Genomic DNA, 12,503 nt, shown 5'->3' on the forward strand with positions numbered 1-12,503 from the left:
TTACCTTTTGTTTTTATTTTGTTTTTATTATTCCCCTCCCCAAAGGTTAGTTCGTGTACCCTGGTATCATTATCTTAGTTCACAAGATCCAGGGGCCCTCCAACCACTCATCCTCTTAGTTCTGTTAAAAGCAAGAACAAAGGCAAGTATAAAATGGAGGATTTAAGCAATATCATGAAGGAGAACCCAGCTGAACGGTCCTTACTACCCACTAGAGCAGCCAATACTGCGTCTGGAGCAGACCTTCCAACAGGCCGACATTATTTGTGGGTCAGATGAAGAAGAAGCACTTGCAGCGGTGAAGAACTTGTTCCTAGAAGATAATTATACGGAATGCTATGTTGTTCTCGAGGAGGAGGGGGAGGAAGGCCCTTCCATACAGGCCGTAAATAGAGGGGCACGCCTCAATAACTAGACCATCAGGACAACCAGAGCCCGATGAGCCTCGGGGTAGCAAGGCTAAAACAAGCATTATCCATTATCTTTACTAAATGATTTTCTTTTCGCATTTTCAATTCCCGCAATAAGATATTCAATATTCAAAACAGTTATGCAATTTATAAAAGCATTTTGACTTTTCTTATAAATAAACACTCATTATCATTTTCTCTCATTACTCTACTTACTGCATTACTATTACTTATCTTGATGAACCAATGAATGTGACGTGCAATGAGACAATGCAACAAACGGACATTAATTCAAAGGAAAGTGACATACCAGAGGAGATTGTCAAAGAAGTTGAGTACTTTGAGAACAGACTTAAGTCCAACCTGGATGAGACCGAAATTGTCAACTTGGGAGATGCAGATAACGTCAAGGAAGCACGAATTAGCGTTTACCTGTCACCATCAGAAAATAAAGAATACACAGAATTCCTGAAGAAGTATGAGGACATACTCGCCTGGTCGTATGATGACATGACTGGTCTGAGTACGTCTATTATGGCACATAAACTGCCAACCAATCCAACATGTCCGCCGGTAGAGCAGAAGCTCAGAAAGTTCAAGCCTGATATGAGTTTGAAAATCAAGGAAGAAGTCACTAAGCAGGTCAAAGCTAAGGTTCTCAGGGTAGTAGAATACCCGACATGGTTAGCCAACACTGTGCTAGTACCAAAGAAGGATTGGAAGGTCAGAGTCGGTATCGACTACCGGGATCTCAACTGGGCCAATTCGAAAGATGACTTCCCTTTGCCGAACATACACATCCTGATTTACAATTGCGCCAAGCATGAGCTGCAGTCATTTGTAGATTGCTTCGCTGGTTATCATCAGATCTGGATGGATGAAGAAGATGCTGAGAAAATGGCTTTCATTACGCCGTAGGGAATGTACTGTTACAAGATGATGTCGTTCGGCCTGAAGAACGCAGGGGCCACCTATATGAGGGCCATGACTACCATTTTCCATGACATGATACACAAGGAGATATAGGTATATATAGATGATGTTATAATCAAGTCCAAGAAGGCCACTGATCACATGGAAGATTTGAGGAAGTTCTTCAATAGACTGCGGAGATACAATCTGAAACTAAACCCCGCGAAGTGCGCATTTGGGGTTCCTGGTGGGAAATTGCTTGGGTTTATTGTGAGTCGCTGAGGAATAGAACTAGATCCATCAAAAGTCAAAGCTATCCAGGAATTGCTACCGCCGAAGAACAAGAAGGACGTGATGAGTTTCTTGGGGAGACTGAACTACATCAGCTAGTTTATAGCACAGTCTACAGTTATCTATGAGCCAATATTTAAAATGTTGAAGAAGGACGTTGCTACCAAATAGACCAATGACTGCCAAAAGGCCTTCGACAGAATCAAGGAGTACTTGTCAACAACACCAGTCTTGGTCCTGCCCGAGCCAGGTAGACCCTTATTACTCTACCTTGTAGTATTGGGTAGAGCTTTTGGTTGCGTTCTAGGCAACAGGATGAAACAGGGAGGAAGGAGCAAGCCATTTATTACCTCAGCAAGAAGATTACCCCATACGAGGCCTGGTATTCTCTGTTAGAGTGCACCTGTTGTGCTTTGACTTGGGTAGCCCAGAAGCTGAGACATTAATTTTGTGTCTATACCACATATCTCATATCAAGGATGGATCCTTTAAAGTACATCTTCTAGAAGCCCATGCCCACTAGCAAGTTAGCCAAGTGACAAATCCTGTTGAGTGAATTTGACATTGTCTACGTGACTTTGAAGGCCATCAAGGGAGATGCACTAGATGATCACCTTGCTGAAAATCCCATGGGTGGAGAATACGAACCCCTGAAAACGTATTTTCCTAACGAAGAGGTATCATTTATAAGAGAAGACATCGCAGAATCCGATGATGGTTGGAAAATATTTTTTGATGGAGCAGCAAATTTCAAAGGAGTTGGCATAGTAGCAGTCCTAGTATCAGAAACCGGTCAGCATTATCCGGTGTCTGCCAAACTCAGGTTCCCGTGCACCAACAACATGGCCGAGTATGAAGCTTGCATCCTAGGGCTCAAAATGGCCATTGACATGAACGTTCAAGAGTTTCTAGTGATTGGAGATTCGGACCTACTTATACATCAATAAAAATGGATAACCAAGAACTCCAAAATACTCCCATATCTGCATTATGTACAAGAATTGAGAACAAGGTTCACAAAGACAGAATTCCAGCATGTTCCCAAATTCCAGAATGAGTTCGCTGATGCATTGGCTACCCTGTCATCTATGATACAACATCCGAACAAGAATTTCATTGATCCTATTCTAGTAAAGATCCATGATCAGCTAGCTTATTATGCCCATGTTGAAGAAGAAGCAGACGGAAAGCCTTGGTTTTATGACATCAAGGAATATTTGGAAAAAGGAGAGTACTTAGAGCTTGCAAACCCTACTCAGAAATGTACACTTCGGAGGTTGTCCAATATTTTCTTTCACAGCGGAGGAATCCTGTATAGGAGGACTCTGGATCTGGGATTATTAAGGTGTGTCGATGCAAATGAAGCATCCAGGCTACTAGAGGAAGTTCACGCTGGGACCTGTGGTCCACATATGAACTGTTTTGTCTTAGCCAAGAAGATACTCCAGGGTGGTTACTTTTGGATGACTATGGAATCGGACTGCATCCAGTATGTCCAGAAATGCCACTGTTGTCAGAAACATGCAGACATGATAAAGGTGCCTCCAAGTGAGCTTAATGCAACAAGCTCACCGTGGCCGTTTGCGCTTGGGGAATGGATGTCATAGGACCAATTGAGCCTGCTGCATCCAAAGGACACATGTTTATCTTAGTAGCAATCGACTATGTCACCAAATGGGTCGAAGCAACATCTTACAAAGCAGTGACTAAGAAAGTCATGGCAGACTTTGTCCGCGACTGCATTGTTTGTCGATTCAAAATTCTAGAGTCAATCATTACTGATAATGGCTCCAAACTCAACATTGACCTGATGAAAGCTATATGTGAAACCTTCAAGATCAAACACAAGAATTCCACAGCCTATAGGCCTCAAATGAATGGAGCTGTAGAAGCCGCCAACAAGAATATCAAGAAGATATTGAGGAAAATGATAGAAAGAGAATGAATGCAATTAGCCATGGTCAACTCTATCAGAGCAGAATGTCTAGAGCCTTCAACAAAAGAGTCAAGCTGAGACAGTTCACACTAGGACAACTGGTGTTGAAGAAATTTTTCCGCATCAGGATGAAGGCAAAGGGAAATTCTCTCCCAACTGGAAGGGTCCATACATGGTTTACCGGGTTTTGATAGGAGGAGCCGTCATACTTGCAGAAATGGACGGAGAAGTCTTGCCAAAACCAATCAACTCAGATGCAGTCAAGCGCTACTATGTGTAATCATTATGCTTCCCTTATATGACGTAATTTGAAATACGCCTGACCTGATTCCCATTTAAGAGAGGATACGTAGGCAGCCTTATGGGTTCGGTCACAATTCAATAAAATTATCATTTCCCCCGCAATTGGAAACTGGTGCAGAATTTTGAGGAACCTCAAAATTCCGAAGTAATTTCAGTCAATCATCGCAAGCAACGGTCAAAAACATCAACCCAGTAAACTGGGGCAGAATTTTGAGGAGGACCCTCAAAATTCCTTAGCAATGTCCTGAACCGCGTCACAATTGTCGGTTCATCTAAAACGTTATTCTTAATTATATACTTATGTCACATTTTTACTAAATCATGCATATTTATTACTGAAATTGCCTTGTTTAGAAACGCTACCCCAATAATACAAACAGTATCACCAGATCAAAGATGAGCAGGTCAAGTAGAGCTAGCGGAGATACGAACTAACCGCCCCCTTTACAAAACTCACGATTTGTCTTTAGATGCTGGCATTTGGATTGCGAAATCATCAAACATACTATACACTCACGAGACGAATATTGTTCGGGAATATAACTCTCAGAACCGTTGCACTTATCCACATTTGCTATCCATACACCAGTGACATTTCGTGTGTCACAACGTCCCCAGCAGTCACGATATTGCAACCTGCTATCAGCTAAGAAAGCTCTATTACCACTTGCTATTTTTTTATTGCATAAGGCTACCATTCTGCCTTCTGAGACTGAACGTTGTCTCCATCTGCATTTCTACATTGCATAAGGCTACCATTCTGCCTTCCGAGATTAAACAATGTCTCCATCTGCATTTCTACATTGCATAAGGCTACCATTCTACCTTCGGAGACTAAATGTTGTCTCCATCTACATTTCTGCATTGCATAAGGCTACCATTCTACCTTCCGAGACTAAACGCTATCTCCATGTGCATTTCTTCATTGCATAAGGCTACCATTCTGCCTTCCGAGATTAAATGCTGTCTCCATCTGCATTTCTGCACTGCATAAGGCTACCATTCTGCCTTCCAAGACTAAATGTTGTCTCCATCTGCATTTTTGCATTGCATAAGGCTACCATTCTGCCTTCTAAGTTTAAGCTCTACCTCCATCTGCATCTTATAGGCTGAAAGATAGCCTCACACTGCATCTGCATGGCTGAAAGATCGCCGCATATTGCATCTCATGGGCTGAAAGATCGCCACATACTGCATCTCATGGGCTGAAAGATTGCCAAATTATTCAAGGGCGTCATCATACGGGGGCACCATTTTCATAGCCCGAGAACACCATGTCATGGCCTGAGGATCCCTTTTAATTTTTCATATCATTATTCAAAGGCATCATGGTTTGGAGGCACCATCCTCATAGCCCGAGAGCATCATTTCATGGCTTGCGAATCCTTTATCATACGCTTCATGGCCTAGGACATCATGGTCTAAGGAAGTCATTCAAACCGTCCGAAGACAACATTCACGGTCCGACGGGAATTTGCATCATGTTCAAATTCATGCACGGTATACACTAACAGTGTTTCTAAATTGCAGGTACACTGGTGAGCAACGACCATCTCGGTAGGAGAGATCCCAGTCTAGTTCCCGCAGCCATATCTTAACCTTTCCCATAAACCTTCCACTCACTCCACCCTAGATATTGCGTCCATTCTCGAAAGTCTCCACCGGCATACTCCGCCGACGAATCCTGAACTACATATGGCCTGATTCCTGTAAAAGAAAGGATATGTAGGCAGCTCAGAAACCAGGGTGCAGCCTAAACCTCTCTAAACCATTTTGCTCGGTCAAAATTGGCCATTATATCTTTACCCGACAACTCTTTCATCCTTGCCGGGTAAAGAGGGGCAGCTGTTGATACCCAAATTTTTCCTATATTTTTATATGCAAAATACCTTTCAAAATAGCATGTGTACACGTATATAAGTATGTCCCAAGGTCCTATTATTTTTTCTTAATTTTTAAACCAATTTATTTCCCTATTTTATTCATAAAGAAAAACCAATAATAATTCCCAAAAATCATCATTTTGGTGATTCATTTATTGGATTCTCATATTTATGCTAAAATATAGCTAAGGTAATTTTTGCATATTTTTACAAATTTATTTAGTATTTTTAAAGCTAAACTGCATACAGTTGCAATATTAGCCTCTTTTAGGATTTAATTGCGCTTATATTCATAAAATGAAGTCCAGTATTGTTTTAATTGATAATTATATGTTATAAATCATTTTAGTACTTTTAATTTATTTCCAGAAATTAATTTACTATTTTTTATAAAATGAAAGGGGAAAATTGGCTATTTAAAAGCTAGCCCAATTACATTTCAATTATAGCCTAAATTCTACCCCAATTTAAACCCAATTACCCCGGCCTAATTCCTATTCATACCCGACCCCTAACCCATTTAACTGACCCAAACCTAGTCCTCTACCTACTCGCTTTAATCCGGGCCATTGATCATTCAAATCAACGGCCAGTATTCACCCTTACCTTATTTAATCCTAAACGACCCCCAAAACCCTATCATTTGATACAATCGGCCGCCTTGAAACCCCCTCCTCTCTCAACTCTCTCTGAAACTCTCATGAACCCTAGTCGCCGCCCTCTCATACCACCCTAATACCTACCTAATCCATGGCCTTCTGTGGTCATTTGAGGCATATACCAGCCTTCCATAGCTTCTATGTTTTTGTTCTCATGGTTTCAAGGCCAGACCTTGAATGAGTCTGGTCCAGTCCTTGTTTGATTTCAGTTCATGGCTCTTTTCCGGTCATCCTTAACCTTTCTCTGGCTAGCGATGGCCGCTCGAGTCAGATCCTTGACTCTCCTGGTTAGATCGGTAAATTTCAGGACCTTTCTTACCTTTTCTGGGTTTTCTAAAATCCTAATCTCTAAGATCTTTTCAATTTCTTTCATATCTACCTTAGATCTGTGCTTACCTTGAACTTTTAAGCATTTTCTTGAAGTTTCTTTAACTTTTCTCTCAAAACGACTCTTTATCTTTTCCGATTAGGGTTCTTCTTTTAAGTTATTTCAAAATCTATTCTCTGATTTTAACGTGTTTCTGATCTTGCTATGTTTTGCTAATGTTGTTCTTCTATCTGAGTTATCATATTTAAAAACCCCTAATTTCTTTTGGCTGTTTGTTAGATGAGTGCTTGTTTGGTTAAGTTTTTGTTCGATTTATTTGTTTATCATCTTTTAAGCTCGACTATTGTTAAAAAAAAACCTATGTCTTGGGTCTGAAACTGTTCGTTTGAATACCTGACTAGATTTGAAGTTCCTTGTTTCAGAATCTCTTTTTATTTATGTTATTCCTCTGATTTTGGGTCTTATTATCTTTAAAACTCGACTATGCTTGAAACCCTAACTTTTCAAAAGGTTTTCTCGTCTGCTACTGTAAGACCTTTGCATGTTTCTGATACTTTGTTTTCTCCATTGTTGACTCAATGTGACTTGACCTACTTGATTACTATGCTTCGAATGTTTGCTTTACTACTAAAACTTATGCCTATTTCTGTATGCTATTTCTTTTGCCGATGGGTTTGGCCTCGCATGTCTGGTGTCTCTACTCACTCTGTTTAAATACTAAAGTGCAGAAGCATGTTACTTCCTTGATAGATCTCGATCTTGTGACTGATTTCAGAACTTTTCTTTTATGAACTCTAATTTCACTCGCCTATTTAAAGTTAATTGATTCTTTTCCTTTATTATGATATTTGCCTTACTGAATCCTTTCCCAAAATAAGCATATTTCTGTACTTAGACTTGATTGCTTACTTAATGCTTTTACTACACCTTTTATGGCAATAATCAATCTACCTACAAACTGATTCGTCTTTCCTTATTTTTTGAATATGTTACCCCTGTTAAACAAGTGATCTCTTGATTAAAGGGGAATCACTTGGTTATTTGATTCTGACTATTGTTGTTTCCATATTTGTATTGAAATTTTTTTTATTACCTTATTTCTCACATGTTTTCAAAACTATAAATACCTGCACCCCTCTTATTTAAAAAAAACGAACACTTGAGTTTAGAACATACACTTCACTCAAAACTCTCTTTTCTCTGTTACTACTTGTGTTGCTGACTTACCTAGCCGGCTGAAAGCCAAGGCTAGGCTGTGGGAAATTTGCTTACTTTCTTTCTGCATTTGCTTCTTTACTGGTATGTTCTAATTAATCTTCAACATCAACAACAACATGTTTCTTTATTATTTCTTGCACTCTTGCATGTTTCCTGTTTGTGTTTAATCAAGTTCCCTTATTAAGCATGCTGTAATCTGCCCCTTTCCCTTCTGAATTAATGTTTTTCCTTATGTATGAATTTTGTCAGTCACTGTCACACCTCCTTTTTGCGCGCCCGGCCCCGAAGGGGTTAAATGCGCGGGTGGAGTTTTTCCAATTTAAGTGACAATATTCGAAATGAGATTATTTATTTAATTCAGAGTCGCCACTTGGGAAAGGTTTAGCTTTTGGTATCCCAAGTCACCGGTTTATCTTGAATCCTAAATCGAGGAAATTTTCGACTTTTCCAAATGAAGTCTGCGAACCAAAAATTCTAAGTAAGGAATTCTGTTGACCCGAGGGAAGGTGTTAGGCACCCTCAAATCCCGTGGTTCTAGCACGGTCGCTTAAATTGTTATAATGGCTAAATATCTGATTTAAATACATGTTGTGACTTATGTGCTTTTATTAAGTTTTAACCGCTTTTATTATTATCATTTATTTTTATAGAATTGCAACGTCGTGAAAATGCATCTCGAACCACGTCACAATCAATGCACCCGTAGTTGTTAACACATTTCGACTCCGTTGAGATTTGAATTTGGGTCACATAAATGCGCACCCGAATTTAAGAATGTAATTTAATTAAGTCGCGCCTAAAAAGTCTAACGCGTTATTATCTTTGGGGAAGGCAGTGGAATTCACTAAACAGTCCATCCCAAATTCTAAGTATTTATTATGATCAATTATTGAGGGCCCCGCAATTTGCCTTTTTATTCGGCGAGGCTCGTCTCATTATTTTAGAAGGGTATCCTACAGTGACTACATTTCTATTATTTTATTTCCAGAGATAGAAGAAAGAAAAATGTATGCTAATATATACTTTGGCCTAAACCCGACTCCTATCAATTTCTGATTAATTACTTATAAAGTGAGAAAACGTCATGCCTTACGAGAATGCTTTGGTCGAATAAAAAGATTACATATGAGATTGATGAAATGCAATACTTAATCCGAACATGTCTTAAGTTGAACTTACTAAACTTATTTGGACTAAGTTAAAGGATATATTGGCAAAGTAAAATGCTTATTTTGACAAGAAATCATGCATGAGATAACGAAATACAACACTTAATTCCGAACATTTCTTGAGTTGAATTTAACTAAACTTATGTGGACTAGTCTTAACTAAAAAAAAGCTAAGTGAAACAAAAACAATATTGTATGAGATCAATTTTCACGGGCTAAAACACAAAAGGGTAAACTCAGTCGAGTATTAGTACATACTTTCGAACCGTTGAATAAAACTGATCAATTTTCACGGGCTTGTTAATGTACTATGAGTATTACAAAAATAACTGAACTTCTTCAACCTTTTTCATTTCATGCTTTCAAACTGATTCAATTACATCCATATGGGACTTGAAATGTGTACCTGGAAATGCTGAAAATGCAAAGGAGGAGAAGAATATGATGTGGAAATCAGCAGCAAAAGAAACAGGATCAGCAATAGCAGCAGGACAGGGCAGCAACAAACAAAGCAAACAGCAGGACAGGCTCAAACACAGAAGCGCAACTATGGCCGATAGAAAGAAGAAGCCAAATGACAACAACACCCAGTGGAGTAGAATCAGAGCTCCAGGCAAAACACACCAGTAGTAAACCAATGAAAGACACTCGACTAATAGACACGACTGGAATTGCTATCTCTTAACCTCCCTCTATCTGTGCAGTCCTATCCTTTTTCAATCCCCTCAGTCTAGGTATCCCTCTCTTTCTGTATCTCTTTGGATGTATTTCAAACTCTCCTACTCAAAAACTCCTCACTGTGTCTGTATATTTTCCAGCTCCTAAGGTTCAATGTCTATTTTTTTTTCAATCTCCTTCTTTTTCTTTTCAATCAGATGTCCTCCTCCTTTTATATGCCTTCCTTAACCCTTTTAACAGCCTGTTTTTTTAGAGTATCCCAGTACCCTCCCATGTGCCTTTAACCTTTTTCAGTTCCATTTTAGTTAATTAGGTATAAAACCCCATCATTCCCTGGCAGGCTTTCTTTTCCTATTTTATTAACTAAAAGCAAGCATGGGCAGTAGAATATATCTGACAGCATATGCTGTCAAACCATTTCTAAATCAAAAGCCCTTTGTACAGGGACCAGGCTGTGCACAATGCACATGCTGTGCACAAGTGCACATGCTATCAACTCAGATTTCAATTACAGATCAAGCCTTAGGTTTCTGAAATCATATTAACAACTATAAGTAACTGAACTTGGTTCTTAATTGATCCAGGCAAATGTTCAACAGAAGCAAATCGATTTATTTTGTTCAGGCAGTTGAAACTAATTGACGACTCATGTCGACTCGACTATATTAGCATTAACATACACAATCGTAGCCAAAAATTAGACATTCAAAGTATAGGGCACATGACTTGAATTGTACTGGCTAAACAAAATTATACTTCGAGGAATCAGTTAATCAATACAAATTTGGAACACAACCAATACACATGCCTTATCAGAATAGGAGGGGTTCAAACAAACACCGTGGTTCAAGCAAAGTGGACAAACAGAAGTTGGTAAAAAATTCAAAAGATACAAATTGAAACAAAACATGAACAGCCATTCAATCACTCACATGGACCAAACAGAAATAAAGAAAGCAAGCAAGACTCACCTCAAGTCTTGAAAAATCAAAAACCTTGACTCGGACTTGGACAGACTTTCTTAAGGGTGAACGGACTTTAATCGAAGTGTTTCTCGGATGAGAAACACTTCGATTAAGGTCCATTAGACCTTAATCTCTTTGGTTTGGACGGACATAGGCCAGTGATGAAGAACTACAAAGTTCCAAACTCAGATCCGGGATTTATACTCCCCTGGTCAGATTCGGACCAAACCAAGTATGGTTTGGTCACGAGGGGGGTCTGGGGAGTGTCTGGTATGAATTTAGGGCAGATTGGTGTAGATTAGGTTCCGACTCGAATCTTCAAATGAAGATTCGAGAAGGTGGGATAGGATTTGAGGTGTGTGGTTGATAGATTTGGGTTCAGGATGTCAAGGGGGTTCTACGGTGTTAGGGGCGAGGTCACCGGCGCCCGTGCCGCCGGCTTCCATGGTGAAGGATACAGGGGCGGCTCTAGGGTTTGATGGGGATTGAGGTTGAAGACGGAGGCTGGGGTTAGGATAGGGGGGGCAGGGTATGTTACAGGTTTATATATGGCTGGAAGGGGTTGATCTTAGCCGTTGGATGAGGCGAGATGGAAGGCTCAGATCTTTCTTTTGATGAGGAAATGGCGTCGTTTCTCATTCAGAGCTTGGGGGTCGGTTTGGATAAGACGGGTCGGGTTAGTTAGTGGGTACGGGGTGTGAGATCTTGGCCGTTGGATCAGTTTGGTTTGAATGGTTGAGATGGATCGGCCTTGAAACGACGTAGTTTTGGTGTTAAACTACGTCGTTTTGTGTCCTGGGGTGGGCTGTTCGGACTGGGGGTTTGGGCTGTTCAATTGGGCTCCAAATTTTGAAATGGACACGGCCCAAACAAATTTTGTCTTCTTTTTCTTTATTTCTAATTTCCTAAATACACAAACTAATTAAATAAAACCAAGCACCACTAATTAACACTTAACATATTTATTTCACGCGGATAAAATGTTAAAGGTAGGCAAAATTAAACACGGCAACAAATCAGGAAAAAAAAAAGAAAAAAAAAAAGAAAAAATGCGTATTTTTTGTAATTTTCAATCTAACAAACGGGTCATGGTTTAAATTACGCATGACACATACATTTTTTAATTCTTTTGGAGCGATTGTCGCGTAAAACAAAAATCACGTGCTCACAGCTGCCCCTCTTTGTTCGTAAACACGAAGAGTTTTCATGCAAAGACAAAGTGAGCGTGTATGAGCGATTTTTGCCTATGGACTACTCCGTATGAAGAATGTTTTTTGAAAAATCTGACCGAATCTTGCTTCAAAGATGTCCTACATATCCTGGGCTAAACAGGAATCAGGTCAATGTAGTTCGGGAAGTTTTGGTAGCTGGGACTACCATGGGATTGCAATGCTTGCTGCTATTGCTGCTGCTGTTGTCACTGCTACGTCACTGACCGCCTTATTACAACCAAACGAAAATTAGAAACTGAACTGACTACTTATATGTATGTCAACTGCTAGTTACAATATTCCTATCTATGATTCTTTTACGACTTGATCTTGGGTCTTAGCTGATTCTGCTTGTAGACTCCGATCTGAATCTTGATGCTTGCGAGTTGCGGCGACTTGTGTAACCTTTGGGATACTGAGTGAGACGCGATTGGCAAGGTTCAATCCCTTAATTAAACGTTGGAGTCAATCCGCTCTCCATTCACTCTGATATCTCGGAATGTCTTCTTTTGTCTTTTCTTCTTTGATTCTGAGTTGAGA

This window comes from Nicotiana tabacum, chromosome 11 (genome assembly GCF_000715075.1).
Source record: "Nicotiana tabacum cultivar K326 chromosome 11, ASM71507v2, whole genome shotgun sequence".
In the NCBI taxonomy this organism is placed as follows: domain Eukaryota; kingdom Viridiplantae; phylum Streptophyta; class Magnoliopsida; order Solanales; family Solanaceae; genus Nicotiana; species Nicotiana tabacum.